This window comes from Triticum dicoccoides, chromosome 3B, assembly GCF_002162155.2.
Source record: "Triticum dicoccoides isolate Atlit2015 ecotype Zavitan chromosome 3B, WEW_v2.0, whole genome shotgun sequence".
NCBI lineage: Eukaryota > Viridiplantae > Streptophyta > Magnoliopsida > Poales > Poaceae > Triticum > Triticum dicoccoides.
Window position 1 is genome coordinate 851934260 of NC_041385.1, and position 25320 is coordinate 851959579.

A 25320-nucleotide genomic window follows, 5' to 3' on the forward strand; every position below is an offset into this window, starting at 1 on the left:
GGCTACCGAGCCATGTCTCCTCACCAGATAGCATCACGAGCTCGGGATCAAAAGCAATCTGGCTCGGGTTGAAGTCATCACCATTCATCGTCTTCCCCTAGTCTCTGTACCTCACGATCTTGTCGTGGGAGGAGATGTTGGTGGAGCTCTCTGGATGATCGACGTCATCCTCCGAGAATGCCTTGGCCTTCTTGAATGGGGCTCTATGGGCCATGGCATAGAGGTCGTACAGCGGCGGCACCTCCTTCTTGTTGTGTCGCGCCTGAAAGAGAGGAACAGGGTAAAAATTAGTAATTAAGGGATGAAGCTAGCATGAAGAATGAAATTGCATGAATCGTTAAGGGCTCGAACCACATACCCAGTGGTCCCCATAGTCAAATAGGTTGGAGCTCCCTATATGGTGCGGCACACCTTGCATCTGGGCTTGCTTGTCCCTGGCCTTGTTGTGGACGGCTAATGATGACCCACAAGTATAGGGGTTCTATCGTAGTCCTTTCGATATGTAAGAGTGTCGAAGCCAACGATGAGCAGAAGGAAATTACAAGCGGTTTTCAGTAAGGTATTCTCTCCAAGCACTGTAATTGTAGGTAACAGATAGTTTTGTGATAGGATAATTTGTAACGGGTAACAAGCAATGAAAGTAAATAAAGTGCAGCAAGGTGGCCCAATCCTTTTTGTACCAAAGGACAAGCCTGGACAATTTCTTATAATGAGAAAAGCGCTCCCGAGGACACTTGGGAATTGTCAAGCTAGTTTTCATCACGCTCATATGATTCGCGTTCGGTACTTTGTGTTGGGGAACATAGTAATTTAAGAAAATTCCTATGCACATGCAAGATCATGGTGATGCATAGCAACAAGAGGGGAGAGTGTTGTCCACGTACCCTCGTAGAACGAAAGCGGAAGCGTTAGAACAACGCAGTTGATGTAGTCGTACATCTTCACGATCCGACTGATCCAAGTACCGAACGTACGACACCTCCGAGTTCAGCACACGTTCAGCTCGATGACTATCCCCGGACTCCGATCCAGCAGGGTGTCGGGGAGGAGTTCTGTCAGCACGAAGGCGTGGTGACGGTGATGATGTTCTACCGATGCAGTGCTTCGCCTAAGCACCGCTACAATATGACCGAGGTGGAATATGGTGGAGGGGGGCACCGCACACGGCTATAGAACGATCACGAATATCAACTTGTGTGTCTATGGGGTGCCCCCCTCCTTCGAATATAAAGGGGGGGAAGAGGAGAGGGCCGGCCAAGGGGGTGGCGCGCCCTAGGAGGGGGAAACCTACTCCAAGTAGGTTTGCCCCTCCCTTTCCTAGTCCAATGAGGGGGAAGGAAGGAGTGGGAGAGGGGAAAGGCAAGGAAGGCGCCCCCCCTTCCTTGTCCTATTCGGAATCAAGGGGAGGGGGCGCGCCTCTTGCCCTAGCCGACCCCTCTCTCTCTCCACTAGGGCCCAGCAAGGCCCATTAGTTCCTGGGAGGGGTTCCGGTAACCCCCGATACTCCAATATATATCCGATAACCCCCGGAACTTTTCCGGTGTCCAAATATAGTCGTCCAATATATCGATCTTTATGTATCGACCATTTCGAGACTCCTCGTCATGTCCGGGATCACATCTGGGACTCCGAACAATCTTCGGTACATCAAAACTCATAAACTCATAATATAACTGTCATCGTAACGTTAAGCATGCGGACCCTACGGGTTCGAGAACTACGTAGACATGACCTAGAACTGTTTCCGGTCAATAACCAATAGCGGAACCTGGATGCTTATATTGGATCCTACATATTCTACGAAGATCTTTATCGGTCAAACCGCACAACAACATACGTTGTTCCCTTTGTCATCGGTATGTTACTTGCCCGAGATTCGATCGTCGGTATCTCAATACCTAGTTCAATCTCGTTACTGGCAAGTCTCTTTACTCGTTACGTAATGCATCATTCTGTAACTAACTCATTAGCTACATTGCTTGCAAGGCTTATAGTGATGTGCATTACCGAGAGGGCCCAGAGATACCTCTCCGACATTCGGAGTGACAAATCCTAATCTCGAAATACGTCAACTCAACAAGTACCTTTGGAGACACCTGTACACTACAAGAAATATGTCAACTAGTGACCTTCTGTTAGTGACCCTGGAAGAATTGGTCATAGATCTATGACCATTTCAGACCAATTGGTCAAAAGCTGTTCGAGGGGCTCCAAACCCTAAACCATTGCGACCATTTTGGTCAGAAAGGTTGTAATTTCCTTACACGAAAAGGTCCTAAAGCAAACAGCGCTAGTCCGCTGCCTTATTTCTAGTTGTTAACGACCAATATAGATGGTCATAGCCTTGTAAATTGTGGTGGGTTGCTATGACTAGGCGCCACCTCATCAGTTTTGCCTATGTGTCATGTCCATGTGGCAGTTTTTGCCTTAGGTTGTGAAGCAACCTATATTTCTGTCCTTCCCAAAATTCCCAAAAAAATCTCATAAATTCTTTGGGTCATATCTTCGTCAAATATGTAAAAATCTTCCTTGCCTAGTTCAAAAATAATTCAAAAATATTCATTTTCCTATTCTGTTCAGAGTAACAGTTTGTGAAGGAAGTACCACTTTGGCATGTCCAAATGTATCCATTTTCTACAGTGCTTTCCTATGCCCAAATAACCACCCTCCACCAAATGCCAGCTCAATCCATTCATTATTTTGAGCCGAGCTTCAACATTCGTATTTATGTCCAGTGTGGTGGTTTGCAAAGCAAGTACCACCTAGGCTCCTCCTTTTGAGCTGAAAATTTGTGAAGAAGGTCTTCTTAGTAACTGATCATCCTCAGCCAAAACTCACGCCCATTAGCCATGTACATTTCCCGTACCGCTAATCAAACACTTGCCTGCTAATTCATGTTTGAGCATCGATCGGTCTCCTTGTGAGAATCTTATGTTGTAATTTTCTTCCTAGCACCAACCTGGGGAGTGCCCAACCCACTAGACATGCCTAGGCCGCCCAGAACACATGGCAACGCCACGGTCACGAGGTGACCACGCGGCGGGCATGCGAGTTTACGCGCTCTAGAGTTGGGGCCCTTGGCCACCGCCCAAACCTCGACGTATCGCCACCAAACCATGTATTTATGATTAAATAGGTCCTTATGTAACTAGAAATGATTTTTGGAAAAAATAAATAGCAAACTATGAGGCAGCTGCAGTTCTAATTTGACCCGTTTCCAACTGAATCGGCAGAAATTTGTCTTTTTCACGATTGGTGGATCAAAAATTTTTACACCCAACCATTTCGTCAATTGTGCATTAAATATGGCCTAGTATTTTATAAAAATGATCTGGTCCAATTTTGCAACAACTATTTGGTAGTTCCTTCACAAAACAACCTCCTTTCGGGCAGTCGAAAAATGGAAAATGGTTTTTTCGTCCAACGAAAATGAAAACTTCCTTAGGCAACATTGTTTGCCATTCCAATATGCACCCTTATGCACAATATGAGATGATTTGCACAAACTATGCCATGAATGTGGCCATAAGATTGATCATTTGGCTTGAAAGCCATGAATCTTTAGAGATGATAGCTCATTTATGAGAACACTTTTTTAAAATAATTGCCGTATTACAAGTTTGTTATTTTTCCTGGGAACTTGGCCACATATAATGACACAATGCAAAGGTTTCCCAATTTTTTGAATTTTTTTGAATTTTTTTATGCCCGTTTCAAAATGCGGTCAAAACGGCGGGAATGACCGTTCCTAGCTAGTGGTTGAATCTTGGAATTTTTTGGTGTTTCTCTGACTAAATAGATACTTATGTACCTAGAAATGATTTTTGGAAAAAATAAATAGCAAACTACAAGGCAACTGGAGTACAAATTTGACCCGCTTCCAACCGAATCGGCAGAAATTTGTCTTTTTCACGAGAGGTGGATCAAAACTTTTTGCACCCAACCATTTGGTCAATTGTGCATTAAATATGTTCTAGTACTTTAGAAAAATGATTTGGTCCAATTTTGCAACAATTATTTGGGAGGTCCTTCACAAAAAAACCTCCTTTTGGGCACTCAAAAAATGAAAAATGGTTTTTTTGTACAAAGAAAATGAAAACTCCCTTAGGCAACATTGTTTGCCATTCCAAGATGCACCCTTGTGCACAATATGAGATCATTTGAACAAACTATGCCATGAATGTGGCCATAAGATTGATCATTTGGCTTGAAAGCCATTGATCTCCATACGTGATAGCTCGCTTCTGAGAACACTTTTTTAAAATGATTGGCTTATTACAAGTTTATTATTTTTCATGGAAACTTGGTCACATATGATGACACAATGCGAAGGTTTTCCAATTTTTTGATTTTCTTTTGAATTTTTTATGCCCGTTTCAAAATGTGGTCAAAATGGCGGGCTTGACCGTTCCTAGCTAGTGGTTGAATCTTGGAAAATTTTTGGTGTTTCTCTGATTAAATAGATACTTTTGTACCTAAAATTGATTTTTGAGAAAAATAAAGAGCAAACTACGAGGTAGCTACAGTTCAAATTTGACCCGCTTCCAACTGAATCGGCGGAAATTTGTCTTTTTCACGAGAGGTGGATCAAAACTTTTTACACCCAACCATTTTGGTCAATTGTGAATTAAATACGTCCTAGTATTTTAGAAATTTATTTGGTACAATTTTGCAACAAATATATTATAGGTCCTTCACAAAAAAACTCATTTTGGGCACTCGAAAAATGGAAAATGAATTTTTCGTCCAAAGAAAATGAAAACTTCCTTAGGCAACATTGTCTGCCATTCCAAGATGCATCCTTGTGCATAATATGAGATCATTTGAACAAACTATGTCATGAATGTGGCCATAAGATTGATCATTGGGCTTGAAAGCCATGAATCTTCACACTTGATAGCTCGTTTCTGAGAACATTTTTTTAAAATAATTTCCGTATTACAAGTTTATAATTTTTGCTGGTAACTTGGCCACATAAAACGAAACTATGCGAAGGTTTTCCAATTTTTTATTTTTTTATGCCCGTTTCAAAATGCGGTCAAAACAGCGGGAATAACCGTTCCTAGTTAGTGGTTGAATCTTGAAATTTTTTTGGCATTTCTCTGATTAAATAGATACTTATGTACCTAGAAATAATTTTTGGAAAAAATAAAGAGCAAACTACGAGGTAGTTACAGTTCAAATTTGACCCGCTTCCACCTGAATCGGCGAAAATTTGTCTTTTTCACGAGAGGTAGATCGAAACTTTTTATACCCAACGATTTGGTCAATTGTGCATTAAATATGTTCTAGTATTTTAGAAAATTAATTTGGTAAAAATTTGTAATAAATATATGATAGGTCCTTCACAAAAGAACTCATTTTGGACACACGATAAATGAAAAAATGAATTAAAAAAAGTCATTTCTCATAACTCTTTATAAAAATATTTGTCTTATTTCAATTTGTGATTATTCCTGAAAACTAAATTCAAATTTGCTGACACAATGCGAAGTTTTTTTTTTCAATTTTTCTGGTCATGATAAAATAGCTAACATGATTTAGCACCTTACTTTTAGTCGATTACGACCAATTTAAATGGTCAAAATATCATACCTGTATACTGCGTTTTGATTGGTTAGAGGCCTCTCATGCGGATCGTGGATAATCACCGTCGGATGCTCCTGGATCCAACAGCCCGCACGTCGCCCGTCTCACCCACGTCCCGCACTCCTCCTCTCGCACCCTTCTCTCCATCGCACTGACGCCCCTCTCTCCTCTCCCTCACTCTGATCTGATCTGAATCCACCGCCGCCCATCGTCGCCCACCCCCACCGCCGCCCACTGTCACCCACCCCCTCCGCCGCCCACCTCCACCGTCGACGACCCTCACCATCGAGCCCACGCCCCGACCCGCGCCCTCTAGTACTCGCCCGCAACCCTCACCCGTGGCTAGGGTTTCGGCCGCCACCCCTAACTTCGTCGGGATTTGCCTAATCCGGCGACGGCGAGGCCAGAGGTGCCTGGATCTGGCACCGGTAAGCCCTTCCCCTCTTTATTCGCGCACTATCTCCTCCTCACCTCACCTCGTCTTGTGTTCCCTTTCAGCAGGTCAACATGGTTGTGGATGGCACGACGACGATGGCAGCAGGGGCGAACCTCCATGGGACGGATCGCCACCAAGGAGATGGAGCTCCTTCTCCATCCAATTTGGCCATCTCCGGCCGCCTCCTCCAGATCCTCGCCGACCACGGGCCCCTCACCGTCGGCAACACCTGGAACCACGCCAAGGTACCCTCCTCGACCCACTCGGCTGTCCGTGCGTGTGTCAACGACCCCTAGCTCTTGAGCTCCATGTATTGCTGTGACTTTGTTCGTCCATGGCCGGCCAGTAGATGCGGCGGTATTAAGAGCTGATGGAACTGGTGCCCGGAAGCGAGTAGTACAGCTTGGCCTCTGCCTGTACTTCCTTCTTTGATCAGATGATGCTTAGACCAGGAAGATTGTAGCTTCTGCCCTCTTTTTAGTGCCTTAGCTTCTTGCATTTGGGGAGAAAATAAAGTGATAGTTTTACCCTTCTTCGCGCCTAGCCGTGCTCTTGTATGTCAATACCAAGTAGTCTGTTACAGACTAGTGTCCTATGATTAGATGCAATATGGTGTATGTTCAACTCAGTGATTTCAATCTGAGTATTTTGGTGCTACTAAGAATTTTCTGCAATTAGGATTGTATATCAGGCATCTTTTAGTCCGTTGTCACCGAATAAGCTGAATGTGTATGCTATGACAGACACCTGGTGGTGAGGTAAAGAATTGATTCTTGTTCATGCCACTTCTTTTTTAGATGCTCAATGTGGTCACTACATCACTTTGTTATGCTATTTATTCAAAGTGTATGTATTCAATGTCCTCCTGGACATGCAGTTAGTCTGTATCTGTCTTAGCGAAGACACAAGAGAAGACTGTTACAATGATAGTATGTCCTACATTTGATCCCGGGTTGTATAACATATCTGTTACTGCAGGTCACCCATCCTCGAGGAGCAGAAGGAGGGACGCATCTAGCTGGCCATCAAGGGCCTGCTCTGCTCCTCTTCTTCCTTGACCATCGGTACCACCACGTTCCCGGGCTTCCAAGGTGCGCCAGCACACCGCCGCCATGCCTCCTCTGCTCTTCGGGGTCGGACCAATCGCTCAACCCTTCAGGTACGCACGTCTCCTGCTATTATCTCAACCCTGTGAGTGCCAACTTGCCTCTTGCCTGCCAAGAGTGTTGACTGAATTGCTTCTGATACATGTATGTGTGTGTTTGTGTGCAGCACAAGCCCTGCAGCAGCCGACGTGGGTTCAGGTGTCCCCTCCCCTGATGGCTATAAATCTACCATGCTCTGCTAATTCTATGCGAGCACTGTTAGGCGTTCATTTGTATTTGCAAATTAGCAGCAGCTTGCAGAATATGTGTCGTCCAAAGCGTTACCTTAATACAATCTACGTATCATTAGCTGGTATCCATATGGAGATAGTTTAGCAGAGGAAGAAATAAACACCTATGTTTCTTTTTCCATGAAATTGCATTGGAGAGATGGGTCTATTATATATAGGCGATACATTACACTAGTTGAATTTGACCACGCACTAACTACAACAAGTGATACATGCATGCTAATTGTTATTAGCTTCAAAACCTAGTAAATGCCTTCTTGCACTAGGTACACCCCTGAATTTTTGTCCTTTACAACCTGATCAATGTACAACCTGTTTGCTTGAAAGTAATTTTAGTTGATTCTTTGATGGAGCGCTAAGACTGCGTGAAACGGTAGTTTTTATTATCTAAAACTACCGCCGTGTGATTATGCAGGTGCCTAGTTTGTTTTTATTAGTTTTTATTATATAAAGTACCTCCCTGGAACATTAGTTTGTCACCTTGTTTCCACTCATACGCAGGATATTGTTTGCTGCTTATGCTTTTCTGATCGACAGTATCAGGCAGTAACACATTAATTAGTCTCGGTTACTTGAAATCAAATCCATGATTTTGTTATGTACTCTTTGCTCACAGTTACGTATAAGTTAACCTTTCATGTTAAGGCAAACCTGAGAACACTTGCTTGTGAGAACCAACTGGACTTCTTAGATATATCCAAGTGAAGATGTACTGTTACCCATGGTCTTGTTCCTTTACCCATTGTCTTGTTTGTCCTGCAGGTTAGTGAGCAGCATCAGGAGGAGGAGCTCAAGCACGACCACCAAGAGGCACCACCGCAGTAGGAGGTAGCACGTCCATCTCCACCTCCCCCTCCCTCTACTCCCAAACCTTTTTATTAGAATATATTGAGTACATTCTGTCAACTTGTGTGTCAGTAAGAACAAAAACTAATTATCTAAGGTCCTGTTATTATTACCTATATATGACATTGCTACTGGATTGCCTAGTGCCCCTGTTCATGGTGGGCTAAACTTGTATTTGCTCCTGCTGCTGCGTTTTGATGATCATGAGTGTGATGCATTTTGATGATCTCCTTGTACCAGATGAGTCCGTCGATGAAGCGGCAACATCTCCTCTAGAGGGTGACGGTGGTGGCGGCGCCTGTGTGCGGCTTCGACTACAACCTCCTCTCCGGTGAGTCCTTCTCCTACCTCTAGCTCCATCTCTGAGCTGCTATAATACCATGCTCTGTTTCATGGCCGTGGCTTATTTAGTCTGTGCTTGCTATGCCTTGTGTATTGGAGCCTAATTAGCTTCTATTAGGGGATAATCTACTGGTTATACCAAGATTTTACATGAAATTTTGTTCTACTTATTCTGCTAAGGTTGTTTGCAATGGTTATACATATGTTACACAATTTTTGCTGCTGGCTAATGAGCTTTAGAGATGGTAACATGGTGCTGCACTCTCAGGACCATCTTATGACACACAATCAATTTTTGGTGTGCTCAAATTTTTAATTTTAGTGATAAGGAAATATCCCACCTAGTTTTCTGGCTCTCTCACTTGAGTTGGTTTAATAGTAGTGGCCTCTTGACTTGTACTTAGGTGGGTAGGTGCTGGCTGGGAGCAAAAGTTTATATGCATGGACAATGGACTTGCACTAAATGGACACAAATAAAGGAGTTGAGTATTAAGTGAACTTGTTCTAACTGGAAACAATTTCTGTATGGTGTACATAAATATCGAGTTGATAGCTGATCTGTAGCAAATATAGCTGCGCGTAACTTCTTTACTTGGTTCCTCTTTTACAGGAGCTCCAGGCCTAAGAAAGTTGGAAGTGCGAAGACGTGAAGAAAAGCGTGAAGCCATGAAGTGCTACTCAGCAAAGAGTTGTCTGTTCTATTTGACTGTAATATTGTAATAGCTGGTATACCTAGGTTGTAATAGTCTACAGAAATTGTAGTACACTAATCTAGTGTCATTTGACGAGTTTCACATGTTCTCTTGTTTGGAATATTTGATTATGAATGTGATTTGATTGTGTGTGAGATGGGAACCTGACCAGTGAAACCCACTTATGAAATAATATGACTAGTTCATAACTTTGTTATGTGTGGGATCAATATATGAGATTAACATGACTAGTGGGACCAGCTCCAAAATATATTTTCCAAAAATATATAATTAATAGACTGTAAAAGGCCAAAGCCCAGAGATAAAAAGGCTGAAATATTGGGCTTGGCCCATGTAGCCCAATAGAATTCGTAGGAATTATAATAATAAAAATGTCGAATTGTTGGGCTAGGCCCATGTAGAAAACCGAATTGGACCGGGCTGAATCTTGTGCCACATCAGCTTGCCACGCTGGATGCCTACGTGGCCTGGGGAGGTTGCTAGTGACCAAAACGCCACAGTAGGAATATTTTGGTCGTAAACGTCCACGACCTTCTCACAGAGAAGGTCGCTATAGTCAGTTAACGACCGCCAGCTTTTGACCTTCTCTTTTTGGTCACAAAAAGGTCGCAAATGAAAAACCATGACCTTTCAGTGACCAATAGTCAAGGTCACAAGTTGACATATTTCTTAGTGGTAGAGCACCTTTTATAATCACCCAGTTACGTTGTGACGTTTGGTAGCACATAAAGTGTTCCTCCGGTAAACGGGAGTTACATAATCTCATAGTCATAGGAAAATGTATAAGTCATGAAGAAAGCAATAGCAACAAACTAAACGGTCAAGTGCTAAGCTAACTGAATGGGTCAAGTCAATCACATCATTCTCCTAATGATGTGATCCCGTTAATCAAATGACAACTCATGTCTATGGTTAGTGTCGTGGATTTGTCACGGCAGATGTCCTTAGTGTCAGGACTTAGTCGCGAGGCCAACGCATCTATGTGGTAGCTTGAGAGGGGTTGAGCGGAATCGAGAGAAGCAACACAAGACAGGGATTTAGACAGCTTCGGGCCCCGGGAAACATCATCCGGTAAAAACCCTACATGCTGTTTGAGGCTAGGTCTCATTATCATCACGAGGGAGTCGCCGTAAACCGGCTCTCCTCTAGTTGTGTCTAGCCCTAAGATTGTTTCTTGATTGTAGCTTCTCCCTCTTTGGGGAGCCCTGCCCTTCCTTATATATGTTGAAGGGGCGGTTTACATGACTAGTCCTATTTGGATTAGGATTACTCTATTACAAGTGGAGTCCTAGTCTTGCTTCCTTTGTAGGAGAATAGTCCTTACGCTTTCCTCATAAACCGGCCCACTATTAAACGTGAACCGGCCTTCTGGGCCTTGGGCCTCGTCATCCATCTAACCCGCCCACCGGGTTACTAATGAACCGCCAAGACCGGGCGGGTAGCCCGTGAACCGCCAAGCTCCGGGCGGGTTACAAGTGAATCATCCAGTCCGGCCGGTTTATACTCCCGGCCGGTTTACGCCACGGGGTATATCCCCGACATTAGCCCCCAGTTTAATTTGGATTTATCCATGTTAAACTGATCCTGTAAAAATAAACACAAGAAGAAACTTGACAGGTTGTGCTCTGGGTTAAGAATTATTGTAGACCGGCACCTGATCGTCCTTAAGTCCTTGTCATTTCCTCCTTCTAGAAATTCCGGGTCAATAACCAGCTTCATATTCAAATTGCCGATGTTGGCTTCTTACAGAAAAAATATTGTGAAGAATAATCCACTTGAATCGGCTTCCAAAGTGCCGGTTTAAGAAATATTGGTCTTGAAACTCATCTGATATTCAGCCGGTTTGAAAATGTAGACTTGCCGATTTTATCATTGCCAAAGACTGTCGGGTTATAAAAACTTGATAACTTCGAGTCATGATTGTTGCAGACACTGGTTTCATGATTGTTACCAACGCCGGTTCATGATTATTAATGACGCCGGGTTGCAGCCACAAGGTCATAATGATTGGTGACGCCGGGTCAACCTAGTTACCTCAATCATAATATGAAAATAGTTCTTCGATAATAATATAATACCTGTAGCCCCCAAGTCTTGAGCAGAACAAAGTGGTGGCTTAAGACTTTGCTTCAATATAAATATCACAATTTTGAAGAAATCCAGGTTGTTCATCTCAATCACTAGTCAGAATTGAGTATTCCCCATATGTAGCCCCCAAGTGCCGGGTTGTCATGCTTGTAGCAACCTGGGACTTGTAATTGCCTGATGCTCATAAAAACTTCAACCAGTGTAACCCCCAAGGGCCGCGTCATTATGCAATAATGAGCAGGGAGTTTGTAAATATAATCTTGTAAACTTTGAACAGCAACGTGTAGCCCCTAAGGGCTGGCTCAGTAAGATAATATTGAGCTGAGACTTGATATATACTTCAATGAAAATAACATCATATGATGTAACCCCCATCATGGGGCTTGAATCCACGTCCACAAGGTTAAGAGTCTTGTGCTTTACCAACTGAACAGTGGACCTTGCAATATAATGGATAAAAAACTTTGTACCTTGAACTGTTGATAGGAGCAATTGGTAGCCCCCAAGGGCCGGCTCATTATAATGTAATGAGTCGGGTCTTCAATAAGATGAACAAAGAATGACTTTGCATTAGCCCCCAAGTGTCATGGTGCATGCTTGCAGCGACATGAGACTTGCATGTAATCTCAATTTGAATAATGTAGCCCCCAAGTGCTGGGTCGTAAGCCTGCAGCGACTTGGGACTATTTCTTCCATTGTAGAATAAATCATATTCATCGATAGAATAATATCCATTGCGCTAAAGCGACTTTGAAAACCTCAATCATAATACTAATAACCATAATAAAAATCCAGCCATGTTGGCTATTCAAGATAATGTAATCCGGTATGAAAACCTTATTCATCCAATATCATAATGAAAATTCAGCCAAGTTTGGCTATTTGAATAATATAACCTGATAATTTATAAGCGCATGATTCCAATGGCGCAATCCAAATATATACTGGCGACGTATAGTCCAAAGCCAGGCCGGTTTAACAAACACCGCATAATTTCTCATCATATACTGGCGACTTATCGTCTTAAAGCCAGGCCGGGTTAATAAACGCCGGTGATTTTATAATCATGCTTTATTCAACCTGTTTCTGCATACAACAAGTTTAAAGTGTCCTGGCGGTTTACCGCCGGACGGGTCATAATGCCCAACATATAACCTAGGTTTATAACCAAGGCTGCACTTAAGAACAATCAAATATGAAATATATCATACCTGTGACATTGAATCACCTCGCTGGTTTACCAACTTTCTGTAGTAAGGGTGATAATCCCAATCTTGAGTACTGATAACTCCTTCCATATTGTGTCGGTTTATGATAAAACCGCACCGGGTTATGATAGACACCGGATTATCCATATATAATACTGTCGACATGTAGTCGAACCAGACCGGATTAATAATCGCCGGATTATAATTGGTCATGTACTGACAATTTGTAATTGAAAGTCAAGCCGGGTTAATGAACGCCGGTTTACTCCATAATAGGATGATAATAGAAAATCAAACCGGGCAGATGGCCCCCGGATTAGGACTTGACCGTGTTCCGTCAATTTGTAATTGATAGTTGAACCGGATTAAAACATTGTCGGTTTAAAAAACGCAACAAAAATCAAATAACAGTTATGAAAAAAAAATATGGAAGCACAGGCAATGATAAAAACCGTTTGCAAAAATATGCTATACTGAGCTGATCAGATGGTATTACCATGGTCGGACAGGACCAAGCCCCCAATAGGAGTGACAATGATTCAAGTCAGCCAGGTCCCCAAATGATTCGTGGCATATATGCCAGATCAAGAGGCGTGGCAATGGTTCGGGTTCGACCAAGCCCCCAAGTGATTTTGTGGCCTTAGGCCGACCAAGAGGCGTGACTGGTTCAGACTTGACCATGTCCCCAAGTGATCTGGTGGCTGTCGCCTATCAAAAGGTGTCGCGTTGGTTCGGACACGACCAAGGCCCCCAGTGATATATAAAAAGCAAATGTCAAGGGGTAAACCAGAGTTTGCTTTTAAAAACAGAGCCACTCCATGTAACCACGCATGATAAGAAAGACAGAGGCCCCGCTTTATGAAGCAGAAGCCCCCATGCGATCAATAATATGTTAGGCCAATAAGGCAGGATACCCATGTTTGAACCGCGCATCATGGCAACAGGTCCTCTTCGGTAATTTTTAACTTTTTTGCAAGAGATAAATTCTTCTTGAACCGGGATCTTGAACCGGATAGTGAGAGCTTCAAAGCTTTGTGGGAGAACAGACGTTCCTTAAACAGGATTGCAAACCGGAATCTTCATTTTCAGCCGGAAATTTTCTGACGGCCTTTCAACTCGAACTTGTGAGAAATTAATTCCTTTTTGAACCGGACATTGTTAAACCGGATTTGAGAGCTTCAAAGCTTCGTGCGAGACAAATTCCCCTTGAACCGGATTGTAAACCGGATATTTGAGAGCTTTAGTGAGACTGACTTCCCTTGACCCGGATTGTAAACCGGAATCCTTTCTGATGATCCGGAACTTCTTCATTGAGCCAGGATTTTGTAACTGTCATATACTTTCTAAGCCGGAAATTTTCTGACGGCCTTCAAATAACAGTAGCCTCCTGGACCGGGTTATCTTTCCCTCCATCGTCCTGGGGTTTTTAAATTTGCTGAAACTGGCAAGACTTGTTGCGTCATATCATCGTAGCCCCCGAGTCTCAAGGTGACTCGAAGAGTTGGCTTGAAATTCTCCATATTTGACCGTGATATAAACCGGCATAACTTGTATATCATTGGTGTTGACAGCATGATGTGAATCCACAGAAGGTTGTGATGACTGCGGCGGGCTATAAATCATCCCGTATGAGCCGTGTCAGCAACTCGGCCAATGGTTCCTTCCAACTGGCTCTTTGAAGTTTAACCAAACTGTTGTGACAGCGACTTGTGTGCCTCTCCATTGAGCCATCCAATGCAGATGGCGGTTGATGATAATTCGCCTCCAATTTGTTGAAAGAAAAACCGGGCTACCCAAGCTGTGACTTGCTCATACTCAATAAACAGCTCATGCAGACAAGTGCGGCCCGGTGTGTTGATATAGACCAGCCCGCGAGAGACGGACGACAATAACGACCGCAACATCAGAGGCAGCTCGGATAGATGAGTCGGCCGTGGCATCTGTAAACCGGTGCGGACGGGGAAGATCGGCACCAGTGTCGTAAACCGGCACGGACGGGCGAGTTAATGTAGTGAACAACTGTCCTGCATCAACAATATTATAGACCAAGGCAAAGATAAACTGCTCTTTGACAAAAAATAATATGTGCCAATAAAATATATCTTAGATGAATATCACCTGATGTGCCAGGCCGGAAATAATCCGCCATGAAATTTATGATCGCTAGGTGGATTTGAAGTCGCTTACGGGTGAACCGGCCGCGGCGTGGTAAACCGGTGCGGACGGGTGAGTCGGCCGCGATGTCTGTAAGCTGGCGCGGACATGCGAGTTGTCCGTGGCGTTTGTAAAGCGGTGCGGAAGGGCGAGTCGGCCGGTGCATTGATGTAAACCAGACCGCGACACGCGTGTCCGTGAAACCGCGCAGCACAGCCGAACGTGCATCCGTGGTATAACACCGTCCCTTTTTTTTTTTAAATAGTCGTCCTGCGTAAAAATATTACAGCCAGAGTAATTGTTCTCATAGGAATGAAAATATATAAATAAAAATAGAGCGGATAGATTTCACCTGATGTATTTGGACGACCGATGATCTGCGCCCAGTGCCCAGGCTAGAATTTAATTGAGTCCAATTGCACTGTCTATGCATGTGCTAGTATTTTAGTCTGGACGGATTACTACTACTAGTAGTAGAACTACCTCACCGTACAAGCGGTTGTACTGTAAGTGCTAGTCGACTTTGCCTGTGTCTTCGTTTGATAAAAGGGAGATGGCAGTGCCTGACATCCCACGCAGGCTGCCACTGACTTCCTTTTTAGCGTCTGACGGGTCAATGTAAACCGTTCACGCCTTTCTTCACAGCTACAGGCTATCCCAGCTACCTGTCCTCGCCGGTTCAACCTGCTGCTACTCACCCGGCCTGCGTTTCCTCCTCAGCCACGAGCACGAACGATGGTTGATTTCTTTGAACCCAAATCCAGCCCAAAAAGTTGATCAGTATAATAATTAACCCGGCTACTGGCTCTGCCCCAGGTTTGTCCAACTCCGAATTGTTCATCATGTAAGCTCTGCGGTGTCTTGACGGCTAGCACGCGACCCTTGTCTCCTCACGCGTGTGTTAACTGATCCGACCTGGCATACAGCAGGCGTGGACATATATCTTTTTTCTTCCTTTTGCTTGATCGCTTTGCACTTGAAGTAACAGCAGAGAGACCCGGCCATCGTTTGGGGCGAGACCGGGCGCGACTCGGCGTTGACCCGTCATAGAATAGGTGGCTCTACGGGCGACTTGGCCACGAAGCATAATCCGGGTCGCAGTGGATTGAGTCCTGTCTGTGTCCTTGCTATATTCTCTTTTCTCCTTTTCTTTTTTTTCCTTTCTTTTTGTCTTCATGTGGTGATGAATCTGTTGTAGTACTCCTTCCAGTCCACGCTCGCGCATAATCCTCGGGTGCTCCGCAAGCCTCCGCTCCACTTTTGCCTCGGGACTTGGTCATCAGTAGATTATGTGCGGGGGCATGGAGCAACGAACACAACTTGACGTATTGGTCAGAACAACTACAACGGAAGATTTCCTGTCCGTCTCAACGTAACCTTCGATTGATGGATCACGGAAAATTGAAACTGACGCAGATCCTTTCAAACCGTCTTTCCTCATCCGAAAATTTGCGAATCTCTCAACCCTAAAGAGATCCCTCCAAGAACTCAACACCACCGTGCGCAGGCCCCACGGTGGGCGCCAACTGTCGTGGATTTGTCACGGCAGATGTCCTTAGTGTCAGGACTTAGTCGCGAGGCCAACGCATCTATGTGGTAGCTTGAGAGGGGTTGAACGGAATCGAGAGACGCAACACAAGACATGAATTTAGACAGCTTCGGGCCCCGGGAAACATCATCCGGTAAAAACCCTACATGCTGTTTGAGGCTAGGTCTCATTATCATCACGAGGGAGTCGCCGTAAACCGGCTCTCCTCTAGTTGTGTCTAGCCCTAAGATTGTTTCTTGCTTGTAGCTTCTCCCTCTTTGGGGAGCCCTGCCCCTCCTTATATATGTTGAAGGGGCGGTTTACATGACTAGTCCTATTTGGATTAGGATTACTCTATTACAAGTGGAGTCCTAGTCTTGCTTCCTTTGTAAGAGAATAGTCCTTACGCTTTCCTCATAAACCGGCCCACTATTAAACGTGAACCGGCCTTCTGGGCCTTGGGCCTCGTCATCCATCTAACCCGCCCACCGGGTTACTAATGAACCGCCAAGACCGGGCGGGTAGCCCGTGAACCGCCAAGCTCCGGGCGGGTTACCAGTGAATCATCCAGTCCGGCCGGTTTATACTCCCGGCCGGTTTACGCCACGGGGTATATCCTCGACAGTTAGGAAACTTAACCATCTTTGATTTACGAGCTAGTCAAGTGAAGGCATACTAGTGACACTATGTTTGTCTATGTATTCACACATGTATCATGTTTCCGGGTAATACAATTCTAGCATGAATAATAAACATTTATCATGATATGAGGAAAGAAATAATAACTTTATTATTGCCTCTAGGGCATATTTCCTTCAGTCTCCCACTTGCACTAGAGTCAATAATCTAGATTACGCAGTAATGATTCTAACACCCATGGAGTCTTGGTGCTGATCATATTTTGCTCGTTGAAGAGGCTTAGTCAACGGGTCTGCAACATTCACATCCGTATGTATCTTGCAAATCCCTATGTCTCCCACCTGGACTTGGTCCCGGATGGAATTGAAGCATCTCTTGATGTGCTTGGTCCTCTTGTGAAATCGGGATTCCTTTGCCAAGGCAATTGCACCAGTATTATCACAGAAGATCTTCATTGGTCCTGATGCACTAGGTATGACACCTAGATCGGAAATGAACTCCTTCATCCAGACTCCTTCATTTGCGGCTTCCGAAGCAGCTATGTACTCTGCTTCACATGTAGATCCTACTTCGACGCTTTTTTTTAGAACTGCACCAACTTACAGCTGCACCGTTTAATAAAAACACGTATCCAGTTTGCGATTTAGAATCGTCCGGATCAGTGTTGAAGCTTGCATCGATGTAACCATTTACGACTAGCTCTTTGTCACCTCCATAAATGAGAAACATATCCTTAGTCCTTTTCAGGTATTTCAGGATGTTCTTGACCGCTGTCTAGTGTTCCACTCCTGGATTACTTTGGTACCTCCCTGCTAAACTAATAGCAAGGCACACATCAGGTCTGGTACACAGCATCGCATACATGATAGAGCCTATGGCTGAAGCATAGGGAACTCCTTTCATTTTCTCTCTATCTTCTACAGTGGTCGGGCATTGAGTCTGACTCAACTTCACACCTTGTAATACAGGCAAGAATCCTTTCTTTGCCTGATCCATTTTGAACTTTTTCAAAACTTTATCAAGGTATGTGCTTTGTGAAAGTCCGATCAAGCGTCTTGATCTATCTCTATAGATCTTGCTGCCCAATATGTAAGCAGCTTCACCGAGGTCTTTCATCGAAAAACTTTTATTCAAGTATCCCTTTATGCTATCCAGAAATTCTATATCATTTCCAATTAACAATATGTCATCTACATATAATATCAGAAATGCTACAGAGCTCCCACTCACTTTCTTGTAAATACGGGCTTCTCCAAAAGTCCGTATAAAACCATATGCTTTGATCACACTATCAAGCATTTATTCCAACTCCGAGATGCTTGCACCAGTCCATAGATGGATCACTGGAGCTTGCACACTTTGTTAGCACCTTTTGGATCGACAAAACCTTCCGGCTGCATCATATACAACTCTTCTTCCAGAAATCCATTCAGGAATGCAGTTTTGATATCCATTTGCCAAATTTCATAATCATAAAATGCGGCAATTGCTATCATGATTCAGACAGACTTAAGCATCGCTACGGGTGAGAAAGTCTCATCGTAGTCAACCCCTTGAACTCGTCGAAAACCTTTTGCAACAAGTCGAGCTTTGTAGACAGTTACATTACCATCAGCGTCAGTCTTCTTCTTAAAAAACAATTTATTCTCAATGGCTTGCCGATCATCGGGCAAGTCAACCAAAGTCCACACTTTGTTCTCATACATGGATCCCATCTCAGATTTCATGGCTTCAAGACATTTTGTGGAATCTGGGCTCATCATCGCTTCCTCATAGTTTGTAGGCTCGCCATGGTCAAGTAACCGGTTTAGTAACTTGTTCTGAAGTTTCATGATCATCATCATTAGCTTCCTCACTTATTGGTGTAGTCATCACAGGAACCGGTTTATGTGATGAACTATTTTCCAATAAAGGAGCAGGTACAGTTACCTCATCAAGTTCTACTTTCCTCCCACACACTTCTTTCGAGAGAAAGTCCTTCTCTAGAAAGGATCCATTCTTTGCAACGAATGTCTTGCCTCCGGATCTATGATAGAAGGTGTACCCAACAGTTTCCTTTGGGTATCCTATGAAGACACATTTCTCCGATTTGGGTTCGAGCTTATCAGGTTGAAGCTTTTTTACATAAGCATCGCAGCCCCAAACTTTAAGAAACGACAACTTTGGTTTCCTACCAAAGCATAGTTCATAAGGTGTCGTCTCAACGGATTTTGATGGTGCCCTATTTAACGTGAATGCGGCCGTCTCTAAAGCATAACCCCAAAACGATAGCGGTAAATCGGTAAGAGACATCATAGATCGCACCATATCTAGTAAAGTACAATTACGACGTTCGGACACACCATTACGCTGTGGTGTTCCGGGAGGCGTGAGTTGTGAAACTATTCCGCATTGCTTCAAATGTAAACCAAACTCGTAACTCAAATATTCTCCTCCAAGATCAGATCGTAGAAACTTTATTTTCTTTTACGATGATTTTCAACTTCAATCTGAAATTCTTTGAACTTTCCAAACATTTCAGACTTATGTTTCATTAAGTAAATATACCCATATCTGCTCAAATCATCTGTGAAGGTGAGAAAATAATGATATCCGCCACGAGCCTCAACATTTATTGGACCGCATACATCAGTATGTATGATTTCCAACAAATCAGTTGCTCTCTCCATTGTACCGGAGAATGGTGTTTTAGTCATCTTGCCCATGAGGCATGGTTCGCAAGTACCAAGTGATTCATAATCAAGTGATTCCAAAAGTCCAGCAGTATGGAGTTTCTTCATGCGCTTTACACCAATATGACCTAAACGGCAGTGCCACAAATAAGTTGCACTATCTTTATCAACTCTGCATCTTTTGGCTTCAACATTATGAATATGTGTGTCACTACTATCGAGATTCATCAAAAATAGACCATTTTTAAAGGTGCATGACCATAAAAGATATTACTCATATAAATAGAACACCCATTATTCTCAGATTTAAATGAATAACCGTCTCGCATCAAACAAGATCCGGATATAATGTTCATGCTCAACGCTGGCACCAAATAACAATTATTTAGGTCTAAAACTAATCCCGAAGGTGGATGTAGAGCTAGCGTGCCGACGGCGATCACATCGACTTTGGAACCATTTCCCACGTGCATTATCACCTTCTCCTTAGCCAGTGTCCACTTAATCTGTAGTCCCTGTTTCGAGTTGCAAATATTAGCAACAGAACCAGTATCAAATACCCAGGTGCTACTGCGAGCTCTGGTAAGGTACACATCAATAACATGTATATCACATATGCCTTTGTTCACCTTGCCATCCTTCTTATCTGCCAAATACTTGGGGCTGTTCCGCTTCCAGTGACCAGTCTGCTTGTAGTAGAAGCACTCAGTCTCAGGCTTAGGTCCATACTTGGGTTTCTTCTCCTGAGCAGCAACTTGTTTGCTGTTCTTCTTGAAGTTCCCCTTCTTTTTCCCTTTGCCCTTTTTCTTGAAACTGGTGGTCTTATTGACCATCAACACTTGATGCTCCTTCTTGATTTCTACCTCCGCATCTTTTAGCATTGAGAAGAGCTCGGGAATTGTCTTTTCCATCCCTTGCATATTATAGTTCATCACGAAGCTCTTGTAGCTTGGTGGTGGTGATTCAAGAATTCTGTCAATGACGCTATCATCCGGAAGATTAACTCCCAGTTGAATCAAGTGATTGTTATACCCAGACATTCTGAGTATATGCTCACTGACAGAACTATTCTCCTCCATCTTGCAGCTATAGAACTTATTGGATACATCATATCTCTCAATCCGGGCATTTGCTTGAAATATTAACTTCAACTCCTGGAACATCTCATATGCTCCACGATGTTTCAAAACGTCGTTGAAGTCCCGGTTCTAAGCCATAAAGCATGGCACACCGAACTATTGACTAGTCATCAGCTTTGCTCTGCCAGACGCTCACAACATCTGGTGTTGCTCCTGCAGCAGGTTTGGCACCCAGCGGTGCTTTCAGGACGTAATTCTTCTGTGCAGCAAGAGGATAATCCTCAAGTTATGGACCCAGTCCGTGTAATAGCTACCATCATCTTTCAACTTTGCTTTCTCATGGAACGCATTAAAATTCAACGGAACTACAACACGAGCCATCTATCTACAACAAACATAGACAAGCAAAATACTATCAGGTACTAAGTTCATGATAAATTTAAGTTCAATCTATCATATTACTTAAGAACTCCCACTTAGATAGACATGTCTCTAATCATCTAAGTGATCACGTGATCCAAATCGACTAAACCATAACCGATCATCACGTGAAATAGAGTAGTTTTCAATGGTGAACATCACTATGTTGATCATATCTACTATATGATTCACGCTCGACCTTTCGGTCTCAGTGTTCCGAGGCCATATCTGCATATGCTAGGCTCGTCAAGTTTAACCTGAGTATTCAGCGTGTGCAAAACTGGCTTGCACCCGTTGTAGATGGACGTAGAGCTTATCACACCCGATCATCGCATGGTGTCTGGGCACGACGAACTTTGGCAACGGTGCATACTCAGGGAGAACACTTTTATCTTGAAATTTAGTGAGAGATCATCTTATAATGCTACTGTCAATCAAAGCAAGATAAGATGCATAAAAGATAAACATCACATGCAATCAATATAAGTGATATGATATGGCCATCATCATCTTGTGCTTGTGATCTCCATCTCCGAAGCACCATCATGATCACCATCGTCACCGGCGCGACACCTTGATCTCGCCAACTATTGCTTCTACGACTATCGCTACCGCTTAGTGATAAAGTAAAGCAATTACAGGGCGATTGCATTTTATACAATAAAGCGACAACCATATGGCTCCTGCGAGTTGCCGATAACTCGGTTACAAAACATGATCATCTCATACAATAAAATATAGCATCATGTCTTGACCATATCACATCACAACATGCCCTGCAAAAACAAGTTAGACGTCCTCTACTTTGTTGTTGCAAATTTTACGTGGCTGCTACGGGCTGAGCAAGAACCGTTCTTACCTATGCATCAAAACCACAACGATAGTTCGTCAAGTTAGTGTTGTTTTAACCTTCGCAAGGACCGGGCGTAGCCACACTCGGTTCAACTAAAGTTGGAGAAACAGACACCCGCTAGTCACCTGTGTGCAAACGGCGGTAAAACCAGTCTCACGTAAGCGTACGCGTAATGTCGGTCCGGGCCACTTCATCCAACAATACCGCTGAACCAAAGTACGACATGCTGGTAAGCAGTATGACTTTTATCGCCCACAACTCACTTGTGTTCTACTCGTGCATAAAACATCAATGCATAAAACCTAGGCTCGGATGCCACTGTTGAGGAACGTAGTAATTTCAAAAAAATTCCTACGCACACGTAAGATCATGGTGATGCATAGAAACGAGAGGGGAGAGGGTGGTCCACGTACCCTCATAGACCTAAAGCGGAAGCATTAGAACAACACGGTTGATGTAGTCGTACGTCTTCATGATCCGACCGATCGAAGTACCGAACGTACGGCACCTCCGAGTTCAGCACACGTTCAGCTCGATGACTATCCCCGGACTCCAATCCAGCAGGGTGACGGGGATGAGTTCCGTCAGCACAACAGCATGGTGACGGTGATGATGTTCTACCGACGCAGGGCTTCGCCTAAGCACCGCTACGATATGATCGAGGTGGAATATGGTGGAGGGGGGCACCGCAGACGGCTAAGGAACAATCACGAAGATCAACTTGTGTGTCTATGGGGTGCCCCCCTCCTCCGTATATATAGGGGGGAAGAGGAGAGGGCCGACCAAGGGGGTGGCGCGCCCTAGGAGGGGGAAACCTACTCCAAGTAGGTTTGCCCCTCCCTTTCCTAGTCCAAGAAGGAGCGGGAAGGAAGGAGTGGGAGAGGGGAAAGGCAAGGGGGGCGCCCCCCTTGTCCTATTTGGACTCAAGGGGAGGGGGCGCGCCTCTTGCCCTGGTCGGCCCCTCTCTCTCTCCACTAGGGCCCAACAAGTCCCATTAGTTCCCGGGAGGGGTTCCGGTAACCCCCGGTACTCCAATATATATCTGATAACCCCCGGAACTTTTCCGGTGTCCGAATATAGTCGTCCAATATATCAATCTTTATGTCTCGACCATTTTGAGACTCCTCGTCATGTCCGTTATCACATCCGGGACTCCGAACAACTGTCGGTACATCAAAATTCATAAAACTCATAATATAACTGTCATCGTAACGTTAAGCATGCGGACCCTACGGGTTCGAGAACTATATAGACATGACCTAGAACTGTTTCTGGTCTATAACCAATAGCAGAACCTGGATGCTCATATTGGCTCCTACATATTCTACGAAGATCTTTATCGGTCAAACCGCATAACAACATACGTTGTTCCCTTTGTCATCGGTATGTTACTTGCCCGAGATTTGATCGTCGGTATCTCAATACCTAGTTCAATCTCGTTACTGGCAAGTCTTTTTACTCGTTACGTAATGCATAATTCTGTAACTAACTCATTAGCTACCTTGCTTGCAAGGCTTATAGTGATGTGCATTACCGAGAGGGCCCAGAGATAGCTCTCTGACAATCGGAGTGACAAATCCTAATCTCGAAATAGGTCAACTCGACAAGTACCTTTGGAAACACCTGTAGAGCACCTTTATAATCACCCAGTTACTTTGTGACGTTTGGTAGCACACAAAGTGTTCCTCCGGTAAACGGGAGTTACATAATCTCATAGTAATAGGAACATGTATAAGTCATGAAGAAAGCAATAGCAACAAACTAAACGATCAAGTGCTAAGCTAACTGAATGGGTAAAGTCAATCACATCATTCTCCTAATGATGTGATCCCGTTAATCAAATGACAACTCATGTCTATGGCTAGGAAACTCAACCATCTTTGATTTACGAGCTAGTCAAGTAGAGGCATAATAGTGACACTATGTTTGTCTATGTATTCACACATGTATCATGTTTCCGGGTAATACAATTCTAGCATGAATAATAAACATTTATCATGATATGAGGAAATAAATAATAACTTTATTATTGCCTCTAGGGAATATTTCCTTCAGTTTGGTAATATCATATGTGGATGGACTAGTGCTTGGGTACTGCCCTTTCTTGGACAAGCATCCCACTTATCATTCATCACTATTGCAAGCATCCTCAACTACAAAAGAAGTATTAAGGTAAACCTAACCATAGCATGAAACTAGTGGATTCAAATCAGCCCCTTACGAAGCAACACATAAACTAGGGTTTAAGCTTCTGTCACTCTAGCAACCCATCATCTACTTATTACTTCCCAATGCCTTCCTCTAGGCCCAAATAATGGTGAAGTGTCATGTAGTCGATGTTCACATAACACCACTAGAGGAGAGACAACATACATCTCATCAAAATATCGAACGAATACCAAATTCACATGACTACTAATAGCAAGACTTCACCCATGTCCTCAGGATCAAACGTAACTAGTCACAAAGCATATTCATGTTCATGATCAGAGGAGTATTAATGTGCATTAAGGATCTGAACATATGATCTTCCACCAAGTAAACCAACTAGCGTCAACTACAAGGAGTAATCAACACTACTAGCAACCCAAAGGTACCAATTTGTGGTTTTGATACAAGATTGGATACAAGAGATGAACTAGGGTTTTGAGAGGAGATGGTGCTGGTGAAGATGTTGATGGAGACTGGCCCCCTCCCGACGAGAAGATCGTTGGTGATGACGATGGTGATGATTTCCCCCTCCCGGAGGGAAGTTTCCCCGGCAGAACAGCTCCGCCGGAGCCCTAGATTGGTTCCGCCAAGTTTCCGCCCCATGGTGGCGGAGTTTCGTCCCGTGAGCTTGCTTATGATTTTTTCCAGGGTAAAAGCCTTCATATAGCAGAAGATGGGCACCGGAGGGCCACCAGGGGGGCCACGAGACAGGGGGCGCGCCCAGTAGGGGGGCGCCCCCCACCCTCGTGGCCAGGGTGTGGGCCCCTCTGGTACTTTCTTTGCTCAATAATTCTTAATAATTCCAAAAATGACTTGCGTGAAGTTTCAGCACTTTTGGAGCTGGGCAGAATAGGTTTCCAATATTTGCTCCTGTTCCAGCTAGAATCCCAGCTGCCGACATTCTCCCTCTTCATGATAAACCTTGTAAAATAAGAGAGAATAGCCATCAGTATTGTGACATAACGTGTAATAACAGCCCATAATGCAATAAATATCGATATAAAAGCATGATGCAAAATGGACGTATCAACTCCCCCAAGCTTAGACCTCGCTTGTCCTCAAGAGGAAGCCGATATCAAAAAATATGTCCACATGTTTAGAGATAGACTTGTCGATAAAAATAAAATGCGGACATGAGGACATCGT

At 43.9% G+C, this 25320-nt stretch overlaps 1 long non-coding RNA gene across 1 annotated transcript; it reads left to right on the forward strand.

Moving 5' to 3' along the window:
• Nucleotides 1-8327: 8327 nt before the first annotated feature.
• LOC119282679 lies at nt 8328-9464 on the forward strand. The gene is made up of 2 exons (XR_005138829.1): nt 8328-8598; nt 9220-9464. It is a non-coding gene; the product is annotated as an uncharacterized LOC119282679 (long non-coding RNA).
• Nucleotides 9465-25320: the final 15856 nt, after the last annotated feature.